We start from the raw sequence: 16,623 nt of genomic DNA on the forward strand, positions 1-16,623 counted from the left end.
ATTTTTTGAAGCATATATTTATACAAATATGTGTTTTTCTTAGTCCAGAACTACCTGGGACTTCATTGGTGTTTTCAGTCATTTTTCAGTAGTGTCCAACTCTTTATGACTCTTGGTAAAGATACTGGCGTGGTTTGCCATTTCCTTCTCCAGTTCATTTTACAGATGAGGAAATTGAGACAGAGAGGGTTCAGTGACTTGCCCAGGGTCACACAGCTACTAAATGTCTGAGACTAGGTTTGAACTCTTAGAGATGAATTTTCCTGACTCCAGGCCTGGCACTCTATATACTGTACCATCTAGCTCCCCTTTCATTGGTGTAGGAGTTACCAAAGAGGCAACAACACTTTTCAAAGCATACCAGCAACTCTTCTACAACTTATAATTTTAAAGAATTGCTTGGGACCTGAGAAGTTAAGTGACTTGCTTAGAGTAAAATATTCCACATATGTCAAAAGATGGAATTTGAGCTAGGTTTGTCTTTGGGATCACTTCTCCATCCAGCAGATCACATTGCCTTCTGTGTGTGCACATCTGTAGGAGTACTTGTACATTCATATATACATATATATGTACACACTATACATATATACACATATGTATGATATATGTGTATGTGGGCATAGTAAAGGAAAAGCAAGTGGATAGAGAATGTCATCTAGGGGTGGCTAGGTGGTGCAGTGAGTAGAGTGCTGGCCCTGGAGTCAGGAGGACCTGAATTCGGATCTGGCCTCAGACACTTAACACACACAAACAAAAAACCTAGCTGTGTGACCTTAAGCAAGTTACCTAAACCCAATGGCCCTCCAGAAAAAGCAAAAAAAGAGAAAGAATGTCATCTAAACCATGCTATGCAGTTGCACTGAAAACCTTTAGCATTCATCTATTAGTATGCATATTATGGAAACTGCAAATGAAATACAATAAAATGCCATCTAAAATACAATACACTTAACAGACATTATTTTTGTAGAGTGACCAAAATTATATGTGATGCTTTGCTTTTAAACAGCCCCATACATGTAAACAGCCTAACTTTACCCTATTTCTCCTATCACTTCTAAAGCTTATCCTCCTACTGTTATGAGAGCTACTACAAAAGTTTATAGATTAAGAAATGGAGGGAGAAAAAAGTGGAGAAAAAGTGTGAAAAGCAGGCACTACTGAGGGCAGGCATATGAATGCCAAGGACCTGTGTAGTGACAGTTTCCATCTCCAAAATGAAATTTCTCCAGTTGCTTGATTTTTTTTTCTACTTCTCTTTGTTGTACTGGTTGAAATTTCACCAATTAGAAATGAAGAAATATTTTCCTTTTTTTAGACTGGAAAACTAGGATTCTATTTGAAGCTGAAAATATCTATTATTTACAACTTGCTTTTTAAAATTCAACATGTCCTGCTTGTCTATGTTTCCTTCTGAACTTCCTTATGCTCACTTCTGTACATTTTAAAAATTGGTTTGCTAACTCTTTTCTTTCTTTTCTTCTTTTTTTAGTCTGCACTATCACTAGCTCCTCTTTCCTTCTCCATCATTCTCTCCCCTAAAAGGAAAAAAAAAAACCTAAAAAAGGAAGACTCAATCCTTGTAACAAATAAGCAAAACAAATCTGCACATTTGTCAAGTCAAAAAATGTTATATATGTCTCATTCTGCATAGAAAGCCCCTCTTTTAAAAGTGCCTACTTTTAAACCCCATAACTGTCCCAAAGAGATCAATCATTCACATGTATGAATTATTCTAATCCCAGGGCATTCCTTCTAACCCCTAGCTAAAACCAACTGCCCTCAGACGGGAGACCAAGAGAATTTTAAGTTTGATCTAAGGAAGAGGGTGGGGGAGGCGACTGGTGATTGATTCCAATGGAGCACTTTGGAAGCATGAACCAGATCTGTTTGGGGTACCGCAAATGGAGATTTTTAGTATTATGCTGACCCTGGGGACCCTGGGAAAGGAACATTAATACACAGGAAAGTGTGCAGAGAGATAGATGAGAGAATGCCCGAGTCAAGCTTGATATATTCAGGGGGGCATTATGATATAATGGAAACATCTCTGAGTTGGAATCTAGGAAATGTGAGTTCTAATTCTGTCACTTGTGATGTTGGGCCAGTCATTTCATCTCCACTGGGTCCCATTTTTGTCATCTGTAAAATTAGATTGTATCGTAAAGTAGTTTTTGTTCTAGTACTGTATTATTATAACAATGATTTATAAGGGTTTTATTTTAAAACTTTGCCTAGGGCCAGGTTCTGAACCTAGCAAAGGGCAAAGGCACACTCTTCCTTTCCCTTGGCTCTCCCGAATATCATGAGAGTGCTCCCCAGAACCCAGAACTCAGGCTGGTGCTGTTGGTAGGATACTTCAACCACTTTATGGCCTCAATAGGCTTTTGTGGGCTTGCCTGGGAACCTAATTACCATTTATTATGCTGTGTCTATGGGAAAATGTTCAAAGTTCCAAACAACTGATTTTAAAATGCTCCTTTGGAACATAACCCGTTGGTAAGCTGGGGACTGCCTGTATTCTGAATGTAGATGGTCTATTATCAGTAGAAACTTAGAGGAGCTCAAATTAGTACCTTGCTTTTAAATTCCATACCTGATTTGAAAGAAGAGGGTTAAGAAATGTTGCCCAGCTGGAGCGAGGAAAAAGGAAATACAAGAACTATTTTGTTCCCATTAAACACCTGATTCCAAGTAAGCCATAAATGCCAATGTTTTGTCTATGATTAAAGCAGAAGTAAAATGATTTATGGGAAAAGCCCTGACTGCTTACAAGGTTATACAATAGCAAGCAATATCAGCTTACCGTTTTGCCTGCAGGCTAGTGTGTACATATGAAAAGAAAAGCCAGAGAATTGAGGCAATTATCCTTAAAATTCTAGTAAACATTACGATTCTTTCAATAACTAAATCTGGCTACTTTTGGCATAAGTCTTTCTTGGCCTGGATTATTCAGATAACCACCTCGATTCTCTGCTTAGCTTTACATATACAAATAGATATAGCCAAGGGTCTATAAGTGATTTTTTAAAAATAGTTTTTCATTCTGGAGAAGATGACTAACTCTTTGATTAGGAAAAGGCTAAAAAAGATTTTTGCTGAATTTTATTAATTTGACTTTCTTTTTCCTGGAAAAGGTTTTTTAAAAAAATCTTAGCATGAGAATAAATGTAATAGGCCCAGGATTGAGAAATAAGCCTGTTTCCTTTCTCCTGCTTTACTCCAACCTGTAATTTATTGAAGAATTTACAATTTAAGCTGAATTAAATTCATAGATGATTGATTTGGGATGGTCCTCTCTCAGTGAGGAAGGTTAATGAATGTTATTCCTAGCAATAACTCATTTGATTTTTTTTTCTTCAGAGTTTATGTTTGTTTAATCAGAACTTTCTAGTCCATAAATCAAATGGATGTAGAAGATAATTTTATCAGTGGGGCTTTTATAGAGCTCGAGGCATCTTTATCCCAACTATCATAGGTACCACTGAGTCAGGTCCCTAGAAGGTAGCTAGCTAAATCTCCATGTTCTAGGGGTACCTTTGAGAGACTGGGATGGGTCTCATCCTATTAGCTCAAGCCCTTATTCCATTGAGCTGATTATCTGCTTTGGTTTCTTCAAGTGTAAAGTGGGGATAAGAATAGCACTTACTTCCCAGGGTTGTTATGAGCATCAAATGAGATAATATTTTTAAAGCACTTAGCTAAGTGCCTGGCACATAGTAGGCAATTAAGCCTTTCCTTCCTTCCTTCCTTCCTTCCTTCCTTCCTTCCTTCCTTCCTTCCTTCCTTCCTTCCTTCCTTCCTTCCTTCCTTCCTCCCTCCCTCCCTCCCTCCCTCCCTCCCTTCCTCCCTTCCTTCCTTCCTTCCTTCCTTCCTTCCTTCCTTCCTTCCTTCCTTCCTTCCTTCTCTCCTTTCTTCTTTCACTTCTTCCTGCCTTCCCCCAAATGTCAGTCACTAGTTAAAATGTCCTCAATATCATCCATACCAGTGATTAATGACTCTATCTTCTCAATCTAACTGAAAAGCAATGAAAATAAATTAGCTTTTACAAATGACTATTTATTGAGAAGATATAACAATAGAATTTTTTTTTTAATCTCCCTAAACAGGAGTCAAATTTTCCTTTCTGCCACCTTGGTCCCTGAAAGCATGAATTCAAACTTAAAGTTACTGCTACAAACCATCTATCCCACCAAATTCATTTCTTGATATGGCATAGCCACTAAAGTAATCAAATAGTCACTCCTTTGCTATAGAATATCGAGTCTCAGCTCCATGTGCCATGGACTCCCTTTAGCAATTTAGTAAAGTCTATGGACACATTCTCAAAATAATATTGTTTTTTAAAAATATATTTCATTTTTCCCCAATGACATGTTAAAACAATTTTTAACATTAAAAAAAAGTTTTGAGTTCCAAATTCTATGCCTCCCTTACTCCTTTCCCTCTTCCTTGAGATAGTAAATAATCAGATATAACTTATACACATGCAATCATGTAAAATATTTCCATATTAGTCATTTTGTACAAGAAAATTTGAATAAAAAAAGAGAATGAAAGAAAGAAAGTGAAAAAGTTCATGCTTCAGCCAATATTCAAATAATATCATTTTTTTCCCTGGAACTGGCAGATAGTATACTTTAATCCTTTAGCTAAGTTATTCACAATTCTTCATTGTACAATATTGCTGTTACTGTGTATAATGTTCTCCTGGTTCTGTTCACTTCACTTCATGTAAGTCTTTCCAGGTTTTTCTGAAATCATCCTGCTTGTCATTTCTTATAGCAATAATATTTCACCACAATCATAAACCAAAACTTGTTCAGCCATTCCCTAATTGATGGGCATCCCTTCAATTTCCAGTTCTTAGCCACCACAAAAAGAGCTGCTATACACAGAAATATTTTTTTAGATGCACAAAACATATAGGATTGTGAAGTAAACCAATTATATTGCAATATATTTATCAAATACTACAAATTCAAAGTTTATGAATTCCCTGAGATATGTTTTTGGACCTCTCTCTGGGGACCTGAGGTTAAGAACCCCTCAACTAGGATGGGTAAGATTTATAGATAGGAGAATGCCTTGTGTTACAAAGTAACAAAGTTAGGGGTGGCTAGGTGACCCAATGAATAGAGCACCAGCCCTGGAGTCAGAAGGACCTGACTTCAAATCTGGCCTCAGACACAACACAAAAACTAGCCGTGTGGCCTTGGGCAAGTCTCTTAACCCCAATTGCCCTCCAAAAAAAAAAAGCAAAAAATCCAAAAACAAAACAAAATAACAAAGTTAGAATCAATGTTCCCTAATATATGTGCCTTTTTTCTAAAAACTGATTTTCCATCTGTCTTATTAAAAAAATTAAATTGACCTTATTTTCATGTGAGAGCAAATATTGTTCCAAATAGGGCACAAATTAAATGAAAAAAATATGAAGTTATCCATGCTTGAAATCTATAATGAACATACATATATAAGGAAAATAGATATTCCTTTAATGAATGTACAACCACGAATCCTAAATACCTTTTCAGGTATAAGAAATAAGAGACACAAAGATATATGTAATATAGAATTCCTACCCACAAACATCTCAGGGTCTACTAGAAGAGATATGTACATACGTAATCACAATATAAGGAAGTATGTTCTAGGTGCCCTGGGAGTAAAAACAAAGAAAAATGTGGGTTCAGAGGAGAAAGGTTACTTCTGCTGCAGGATGATAGAGTGAGACTTCATGGCAGTAGTGGCATTTGGGTTTGGCCACAATGGATGGATTTTAATAGGCAGAAATTGGAGTGGAAAGGATAATGTGTACTAGGGAATGGAAAGTAGTACAGATTGGATGAATCATAGGTCTGTGTAGAGAAGTGACAGGAAATGATGCTGGAAATTCAATAATTCAATTCAACATAGACTTATTAAACACCTGCTATGTGCAAGGCTCTGTGCTAGGAGCTGAGAAGAGTCATTTAGGGGCATACTGTAGATGATTTACATTGAATTGTAGGATATTGATTCAGTAGGCAATGGGAGCCATTAGAGGTCTTTGACCAGGAGAGTGACTCAAGTGAGGTAGTGATTTGAGAGAGCACTGGTGATTGAACAGTGAAGATTCAAGTGAAGGAGATATCAAAGGAGGAAAACCTTTTAGGTGGCTATTATAAGAGACTTTGTATTCAGTTAATAAAGTCAATCAGTTAATAAACATTTATTAAGCACCTACCATATGCCAGCTACTACACCAAATGCTGGAGGTAAAATGGAAATTTGAACTAAGGTGGTAGTGATGGGAAGTAATCAATCTACCAGCCTTTGTTAAGAATTTATTATGTTCCAGGACTGATATTAGGTGCTGTGTTAGCTATAAAGACAAAAATGAAATAGGTCTCACCCTTAAAGAACTAAGTATATACAAAATATATGCACAATTATTTTGCATGTACTTTTTGGGAGAAAGAGGTGACAAATCCTAGTAACTAGAGGAAGATAGGAGATGGAGCATCGTATGTGAGACACATACACATGGTCATTTTCACTGAACCAGAAAGTGCAAGAAGGGGTGTTATGTGTAAGGACTTTAAAAGCTCAACAAAGAAGCTTATATTTGATCCTAGTGGCCATAGGAGGCCAGTGGAATTTAATTGCAAAGGGAAGTGGCACTGATAGAACTCCATTTTAGGCATATCACTTTAGAAGATGAGTTGAGGATGGATTGGAATGGAGGATAGATTTGAGGAAGGGGATAAAATGAAAAAATATTGAAAGAGTCTGAGGAAAAGGTGATGTGGGTCTCATTTAGGGCAGAGCCTGTGTGAGTAGACAGAGGGGATAGGAGAGATATTAAGGTAGAAATGGCAAGATTGGGCAACAGTGGGGTGAAAGAGAGTGAAAAATGACACCAAGAATGGAGAGGAAGAGATAAAAGTGAGAGGCATTAGTAGGAAAGCATCAGCAAGACTTGGTGATTGATTGGTGGAAAGAAGATGAGTCAATAATGAATGGTTTATAATCTAGAGCAGTAGGAGAACAGTGGTATCATTAACAAAAATAGAGCGGGCAGAAGGAATTGATAATTGAGGTTAGATGGTTATGGAGATTATGTTAATTTTACACATGTTGAATTTAAGCTGTTGGTGGACCATCCAAGGAGTCATTTCCATAATTGAGGACATGTGAGTAGGGGAACTTAACCCAGAGATGGAGTATAAAGAAAGAACAGAAAAGTCTGTGATATACTTACTCTTAGAGGAAAAAAGAGGAAAGGAAGTAGATAAAGATCAGTTAGAACCAAGAGAACCAGAATAGCATAGTTCTTTAGAGGAGAGTATATTAAGAAAGAGAGGATGGGGGTGGCCAGGTAGCACAGTGAGTAAGAGCACTGGCTCCAGTGTTGGGATGACCTGGGGATCGAATCCGGGCTCAGACACTTAGCACCCACCCAGAAATAACTGGCCGTGTAACCTTGAGCAAGTTACTTAACCCCGATTGCTTTAAAAAAAAGAAAAGAGAGGATGAGTGGTGGCTAGGTGGCACAGTGAATAGAGCATCAGCCCTGGAGTCAGAAGAACGTGTTCAAATCCGGCCTCAGACACTTGACACAATTACTAGCAGTGTGACTTTGGGCAAGTCACTTAACCCCAAATTACCCTCCAAAAAAAAGAAAGAAAAAAGAACGACTTGAAGGTTATAACCCCAATTGCCCTCCAAAAGGCAAAGAGAGAGAGAGAGAGAGAGAGAGAGAGAGAGAGAGAGAGAGAGAGGATGGTCAACAGTGTCAGGGCTGTAGAGAAAAAGTCATTGAATTTGATAGTTAAAAAATCATTGGTGACCTTCAACAGATCAATTTTGGTAGAGTTGTATGTGTTTGTGTTATGTGTGTTCGAATAACCCAAAATCTAGGGGTCTGTGATATAATGGATTGAATTATGATGAATTCTCTCTTCTGGCCCCTCTTATGATCACTGGGTGACCTCAGTATTTACAGTTATGGTTTGGGGCAATGGAACTGAGTTTTACTTATATGTGGACCTAAGAAATCTATTCAGGAATAACAATCTTGGTTTCATTGGCATCAATGAAATTTTACTAATGAAACTCTAATCAATTCTATGGATTTTCCCATTTGAAGCAATGCTTTTTAAAAAATCATTTTTAAAAGAGAGCTTTATTTCAATATGGTGCCATTCCCTCTTAAATATTCAGACTCTATCTTTACCAAAAGTAATTGGAATTTTATTAATAGCCTATTTCCCACTGGGCCAAAAATTATGTCCTCTAATTATCTAAGCTAAAGTTAATATCTTAGTAGTATCTCCAGTCTATTGAAATTTTTTTTTTAAATCACTCTACTTATGATAGATGTTAATAGGTTTTCTGGACTCTTATCGCATCATTTTGAAATTCAGTTTGCACCATTAAAATGTCAATTATAATGCTTCCAGGTACTCTTCTTTATGTCAAAATCAAGTTGTTGACTAGATGATTTTGGATTGTCATTGATGTTGGAAGGATAGGTTTCTTTTATCAGGGTGTCACAAAGGTCATACAAGTCAACTTTATTGAAAAGGCTTAGATAATTCAGTTATGTCTCCCTGGGAGTTATGGTACAGTGGTTGCTAATTACCCAATGCAGAGTGAGACCTTTTTCCTATCCCTGAAAATACAGTTGCTGTTGCATCCAAAAATATTTTTTTTTTCTCTATTTTTGCCAAACAGACAAATTTACAGTGTCAAGATCACAGTGAAGGGGCTTAATATCATGTCTGGCAAGAACCAAATCAAACTAGCCATATATCCCACTACTCAGTTATGGTTACTTGTAGCATTCCTTAAGAAAACATCATTGAATTTTACTGGCAGCAGGGGGCTGATGGCTTTAAGGGTTATATGTACAAACAAACCCACACAAGGAAGGCATTGTAAGAAAAGTATTCATTAGGGCTAAAAGGAAAATTAGGGGTTGGGTCTATGTGTCTTTCCAGTCTTGGATTTGACTGAAGTGTGTGGGAGTGAAGGGTAGGGAGGGAAATAAGATGGATAACTAAAAAATAATTTATCCTACACTGCTTAATTTGGAATACTAATAAGGAAAGGTCCTTTTGTCTTTACCTTTGAGCTTCTAAAAGGCAGGATGTTCATAACAATGCTTAATACTTAAATAAGCACCTTTCTTCTTCAAAGTGTTTAGAAAACATTAATTACCTGTTAGAATCTGTTCTGGGCAAAGAATGTAGAGCCTATTACCTAGGGCACAACTATATCAGTTCATAGAGGAGATACAAATCCAACCACAGGGCAAATAAAGAGATTTTAATTCCCTCCAGCTGAACCCACTGCAGGCAACAGAAACAGTTTATAGTCCACCCCATCCCCCCAACTCATCCTTACCCAAGAACACCCAGGGTGTTTCTGCTGCTCCTAGAATTCTCTGTTCTACCTCATGATTTCTCTGTATTGTTACTCATCCTCCTTTTCCATCTTTCAACTTTTACACTGATAACTCTTCCACTTGCGTCCTCAGTCCCATTCTATCCTGGTTTCTTGGGGACCTTATTTTATTAGTTATCTTCTGTCTTGTGTTTTAATTTTTAGTTTCTCTACTGGCTTCTTGCTCTTTTCCAGAAATATTTTCAGGTATCCTTTGTTCTTAAACCAAAAACAAAGCCAAAGAACACCTCCCTGGACCTTATTATCAACTTGGAGCTTTCATCATCTGTCTCCTTTCTTTCACAAATAACCTTCTTTCTGTATATGCTCTCTCTCTGCCTGATCTATTCTCTTGACTTTGACTGTCATCTCTATGCAGACTATTTTCATATCTCTAACTCTAGTCCAAACTACAGTCCCAAACTCAACTCTTACATTTCCAATAGTGGTTTAGATGTGACCTCTTAGATGCTCCTCCCCACACTTCAATCTCAACATGTTTGAAATGGATATCATTTCCAATGATTATACCATAACCACATTCATCCCATATAACCAGTTCTTATTTCAGCTCTCCTCTTTTACTTTTGATGATATTGGTTTTCTAGTCAATCAGGGGCAACTATCAGAGTCACTGTTTAAGACTCCTTACTTGGGGGGCAGTTAGGTGGCATAGTGAATAGAACACCAACCCTGGAATCAGGAGGACCTGAGTTCAAATCCGGCCTCAGGCACATAGCACATAACACACACACACACACACACACATAAACAAAACTAGCCATGTGACCTTGGGCAAGTCACTTAACCCCAACTGCCCTACCTTCCCCCTCCAAAAAGCAAAATAAATAAATAAAAAATTAAAGAGACTTCTTACTTGTCCACATATCTCATATCCAATCAAATGCCAAATCCTGTATATTCTTTCTTTTATAACATATTGAAATGTAAAATTATTTTAACATGGGTCTTGATATTTAAGCAACTTCATTGTGAAAATGTGCACAAGAGAGGGTACCAAAAGCTATATTAGAAAATGAAATTTGGGATCAAAACCTAAAGAGGCCAAAGGCTTGTTGGACTACTCAGAACCTTCATTTCTGGACATGATGGAGACTATTCAAGAAGAGATATGGAAGACACTAGACACAATGTCACAAAAAATGAAACTGATCATAACTTATTTAACAGATAAGAACAACTAGTTGTGAATACCGCAGTTGTAGCAGACTGAACCCAGCCATGAAGGCCCAAGACACCCCTAAAAGGGGCCAGTGTGGAGAGGGGGATAAAGATATAGGGATTTTAAGACTGGAATTCCATCTTTGTGGAGAGTAAAACAATAGTGACAAGTTGATCACTCTGCTCCTTTGTCTTCTGGAGGAGTATTGGGCTAGAATTTTCTCTCTCCCCTTAAAAGAGCTTACATTCTATTGACAGGTAAGTGTAGAGTAGTGTATAGAGTGTTGAGTTAGAGTTGGAAAACCATAGTTCAGATTCTGTTTCATATTTAAGTCAAGTCACATAATGTCTTTGCCTTAGCTTTCTCATCTGTAAAATAAAGGGGTCAGGGTAGGACAGTTCATTTTAATGCTATGAAGAAAAAAAATGTGGCAGCCAGAGGCAATTTTGGTTAAGAACAGGGATTCTTAATTTTTCTTAACTTTCTTAACAGTTTTTAACTTTTCTTTTTCATCATGGACCCCTTTGGCAGGCTGGTGAAACCTTTGGACTCCTCAGAATAATTTTTTTTTTTGCTTGCATTCATAATTGAAGGAAATTGGTATTTCTGTTAGAAGGTAGTGAAAATAAAAATAATTTTCCTCCATCTAAGTTCACAAACACCCTGATATCTATCCATGGACTCCAGATTAAGATACCCTGTAGTATTAGCTTATTTGCCAAATACTGTGGACTAGTTATGATGGAAGACTTTGAGCAGTATCTCCTTATAAAACATGGAAGACCATGAGAAAATGAACCTACAGAAGATGGTTCTGTATGAAAATGAACCTATAGAAGATCATCATTTGTAGATGAAATCAAGAGGATAACCAACCAACCAAAAATAGGACATAGTTGCCAACATTTTTATAATCTATTTTCATCAGTGAGAGAGAAGTGGAGAATTTGGACTCAATCATCTTAGTACATGGATATGCTTAAGAAATTATATGAGAGGAGTAGCAGCATCCAACCAAATACCTATTGAAGAAATTCCTTTTAGAGGCTGCACAAATAGCAAAGACACTCAGGAACCCACTTTCAAACTATAAAGAGAGGAAGCATGGTGAAGCTGATAGAAAGAGTTGGCCTCAGAGGCATGAAGAGCTGGTTTCAGATATGGCTTCTGATATGAAGTGGCCTTTAGCAATTTGCTTGACCCATCTGTGCTCTAAAAATCTTTAATTTTTTGTAAGTATTTTATTTTTGCCAATTACGTGGAACGACAATTTTTAACATTCATTTTTTAATAAAATTTTGAGCTCCAAATCTTCTCCCTTCGTCTGTTCCTTCCTCCTTCCCTAAGATAAGTAATTTGATATAGGTTGCATATGTGAAATCATGTAAAACTCATTTCTATATTAGTCATGTAATATAAAAGAATATAAATCTAGTGTAAAAGAAGAAACAGTACAAAAAGTAGTTTGCAAAAGAAAAAAAATAAAGATAATATTCTTTGATCTGTATTCAGACTCCATCAGTTCTTTCTTTGGAAATGATTAGCATTTTCCATCATAAATCCTTTGTAATAGTTTTGGATCATTGTATTGCTGAGAACAGCCAAGTTAATCATAGTTGATCATTGAACAGTGTTGCTGTTACTATATACAATATTCTCCTAATTCTGCTAATTTCACTTTGCTTTTCGTGTCTTTCCATATTTTTCTGAAATCTGCCTGCTTATCATTCCTTATAGCATAATAGGATTCCATTACAAGCATACAATTTCTTCAGCCATTCCCCAATTGATGGGCACCCTCAAATTGTAATACTTTGCCACCACAAAGAGTTGCTACAAATTTTTTTATATTGTACAGACCTAGTTGTGGTATTGATGGATCGAAGAATATGCACAATTTTATAGCCCTTTGGGCATAGTTTCTAATTGCTCTCCAGAATGACTGGATCAGTTCACAACTCTACCAACAATGCATTAATACCCCAATTCTCCTACTTCCTCTCCAATATTATAATTTTCCTTTTCTGTCAGCCAATCTGATAGGTGTGGGGTGGCACCTCAGAGTTGTTTTAATTTGCATTTCTCTAATCAATAGTAATTTGGAGCACTTTTTCATATGACTATAGATAGCTTTTATTTTTTCATATGAAAACTGCCTCTAGGCAACTTTCTAAGACTATAAATTGCAGAGAAGGAAGAGACCTGAACTGAAAAGCTTGGCATCAAGAACTCCTTACACAGATCAGTCTCGTTTAAAAAAAAATTAGTAAAAACAAGTTCATAACAATAAAAAGGAAAAATTTTAAATAAGAGAGAGGACTCCAGATCACTAGGGAAAACCACGGTGATTTTATCTGTAAAAACATCCAAGAATATATCAACTACTAATGCACATTTTTGATTTCTCATTTCATTAAACCTTTCCTCCGTAATTTTGGTGCCATCATGTTTGTCCACAATTCGTTGGCATATTGACTCCCCCAATAGCCGTGAGCTCCCCGAGATCAGAGACTTTCTCTGTATCCCCAGAGAGCGTGTATGCCTACTATATGTGCACACAGTAAGCGCTTAATAAATGCTCAGGGTTTGACTTGACAGGGGCGTATGCATAAATCTGTCAACACTACAGCTAGGGCTATTAGTCGAAGCAGGGAGTAGGGAGCGGAGGGGATGAAGAAAGCTGTTACCAGGTTTTCTAAGATGGCGTATGATCTAGGCTTGAAAGAATAGATGTGCAAAGAGAACATTTCAGCAACAGGAAACCTAATTCTACGGGTTTAAGTGCAGAGGCTTCCTGTTTTAGAGAGACCCCAAAAAGTCGGCACCTTGACAAAGGCGGAGTAAGCGATAGGGTAGGCATTTGAACCCGCGACCTTGCACTCTGCGTAGCCCCGGAGCCGCGCTGCGGCCGCACGGGACGCTGGGAAAAGGCCGCCGAGGATCCGTCGAGTTCTCGGAAGGGTGGGGGGCCCGAGCCAACCGCGGCTTCCTGCCGTTGCGTCCCTAACGCCTTCCAGCTGTCCGCGATGCTGCCCGTGGTCCGCGGCGCCCTGAGCCGTCTCTCGGTTCGAAGCATCCAGCACGCTGCCAAGAGGCCGAAGCTCAAGAAGCAGCCCGACTTCCACGATAGTTATGGCATGCTCATCCTGGTCGGCGGAACCCTCTTCTGCTTTGTCACCTACTCGTACGCGCTGACCCACTATGACCTTCACCATTACCTGTCCCCGGTGGGCAGAGTCAGGCCGAAGGACTGGAAGCGGCAGTGACGGGCACCCCGCTGCCGCCCTCAAGTGCTCCAAACCCGACCCTGACTTATTCCCCGCGAAGGCCGCCTCTTATCCACTCCCATCCGGACGTTATTACTGTGATACATACGTTTGCAACATAGATAGATAGACTTTAAGGTTAATTTAGGGAAAGTGAAGAAAATTGTGGAACAGTTTGAAGAGATTGCACGGTGCAAACAGGTGAGTGCCGTGAAAGTAGGCCGGAAGTTCTCGGAAGGGTGGTCCCGGGAGAGTTAAAAGGCCTCGGAGAGCCTTGTAGCTTGAGCTCTTGTGCCGGTAGCCCGCGTGCATGGGCTGCAGGGAGGAGCTTCTGGGAGGCTGCGGTTGCAGATGTCCAGGCTGGCTGGTGGCCGGGGCCTCTGCAGCCCCGGGGCGGTGGGAAGAGGGAGCATGGCGGCCTGGGGCTGGAACCGACAGATTGTGATAAAGGATCGAATACACGAATTGAGGAGGAAGGCCTCTCCATTGAAAGATTGTAAACTCCTTGAGAGCAGAGATTATTTTATTTTTGTCTTTGTATCCTGATTGCCCGGAACGTGCCTGGTCCATAATAGGTACTAGGGAAATGTTTGTTGATTGTTTATTTAAGGCTGAGAGATAAGGTATCAGCAGTTCATAAGACATAGCATATAACCTATTGTCTTAATAATTTTCTCTTACACAGTACCTCCCTCTGAGGTATCCTTTTTTTCTATTAATATTTTAGTATTTTTTTTTCAATTTCCAAGGAATTATTTTCTCTCCTCACCCATCACCAACTGAAGAGAATAAAACACCCCAAAGCCCTTATAACAAATACACAGGCACACTCATGGGTATTCTTATATCTGTATCTACATTATCTATATCCATACAACTTAGTTTTCCATAGTGCCTTTTAGCCTGAAGTTTTCAAATAGTTTCATAAACAATCCTTAAAGAATCTCGAGAAGTTATTTTAGATATAAAGAAAAACGTCTAGTGGCCAGGTCTGGGTTACACTGAGTGGCATAATATCCTTTATACCCTTGACCCTTTCTTTGTTCATGCTCAGAATGACCTCCTTTTCCTCAGTTCTCCTTATTTAAACCCACGGATCTTTATTCTTCAAGCCCCACTTTAAATGCCACTCATTTCGTAGTACCCAGTTTGGTGTAGTAGGTATTGTGTGGGATTTAGAGCCAAATTTTAGGTTCAAATTCCCCTTAAAGGGCAAACAAGTCACTTCACCATTGGGAGACTCATTTCTTTATCTGTAAAATTGAGGTTGGGCTGGATAGGTAAAACTCTTACAGCTCTAAATCTGTGATCCTGTCATCCCAAGCAGAAGGAATCCTTTCACTTATCTCAGTCAAGTAGCATTTATTAAGGGCCTACTGTGTATGTGTGTGTGCACTTGTGTATACATGTGTTTATATCTATATATGCATATGTGTATACAAACATGTGCACACATGCACACACAACATTCTAGGAACTGTGCTGAGACACTAGCGATATATATAAAGAATTCAATAATATTTGAAAGGAGCTTATGTTTAAATGGGGGAGACAAATATACATATGTGTATATTTTCATATATATACACATATTAAATATAAAGAAAATACAAAGCGATTCTTTTGTTTGTAATTTTGTGTAATTTTATTTGTGTATTTCAGATTTTATGGGAAGATCAAACATCTGGAGCACAAGGCATATACATAGTTCTCTTTAGGATATTAAAAATGCTTCATTATTGCTTTAATATTGAACATCAGCATAATTAAAGTTGTTTAGTAACGTTTTACGTTTCAGTTAATTTCATTGTGTGATATGTTGGCAACTTTTCAGTCATCCTCTCCATGTCCATTTGTCCATTCATGCTTATAAAGCTCCTCTCACACTGTCATAATTAGTGTGTAATTTATTCTTTTAGTTCCCATTATTTCATAAAGATCTTTCCGAAATTTTTAATAGTATTCAAATTGGTCATAGTTACATTAAGGAAATTGCATGATAAGCAGAAAAGATTGGCTGGTCACAAGACAAGAATAACAGAATAGCCCAGTATTCTACTGGTGTCCCCAGGATGCCAGGAGAAAGTAAGGATGGAGCCGAGGAGTCAAGCCTGTTAGGTGGCCCCTTGTGGCCACCTTATGGGTGAAGATGGACAATTTTTTGGATTTTTTTCTTTCTTTTTGGACAGGGCCCTTCTGTTCCTGTCCCACCTTCCCCTTCCTCTTCCCCTTTAACAGCATTCACATGAGTATAGCAGACCTTATCTGTCCCTGAAATGGGGATTGTCTCCCTTGCCCCCCCCCTTTGTATTGTTCTTTGAAAGTTTTAACAAGGAAGTAAATCTGTGTGGGTATAATAGATAGGCATTGATGGATTGTGATGTACATCTTTGGAGAAAATATCCATACCAAATCAATGAGATCACAGATGGCAATTTAAGAATAATTGCTTTATAGTTTTCAATTATATTAATGCATTATCATTTAGCCATTCTCCTTGTTGTTGGACCTGTAGGGTATTTTGTTGTTGTTTTTTTTTTTAAATGACAATGCTCTCATGAACATTTTTGAGGAAACAGCTGCTTTTTAGGTGTTTTATCTTTTTTTTTTTGAAGGGGGAAGGCAAGGCAATTGAGGTTAAGTTACTTGCCCAAGGTCACACAGCTAGTAAATGTCAAGCGTCTGAGGCTGGATTTGAATTCAGGTCCTCCTCCAGGGCCAGTGCTCTATTCAGTGTGC

The 16,623-nt window shown here is 38.2% G+C and overlaps 1 pseudogene; it reads left to right on the plus strand.

The window, feature by feature from the left end:
- Window positions 1-13,334: 13,334 nt before the first annotated feature.
- On the plus strand, window positions 13,335-15,667 carry LOC138142547 (cytochrome c oxidase subunit 7B, mitochondrial pseudogene; annotated as a pseudogene).
- The last annotated feature ends 956 nt before the right edge of the window (window positions 15,668-16,623 follow it).

The sequence above is a fragment of the Petaurus breviceps genome, unplaced genomic scaffold (assembly GCF_028583685.1).
Source record: "Petaurus breviceps papuanus isolate PSGF00001 unplaced genomic scaffold, PetGlider_PUasm1.0 90594, whole genome shotgun sequence".
Classification (NCBI taxonomy): Eukaryota; Metazoa; Chordata; class Mammalia; order Diprotodontia; family Petauridae; genus Petaurus; species Petaurus breviceps.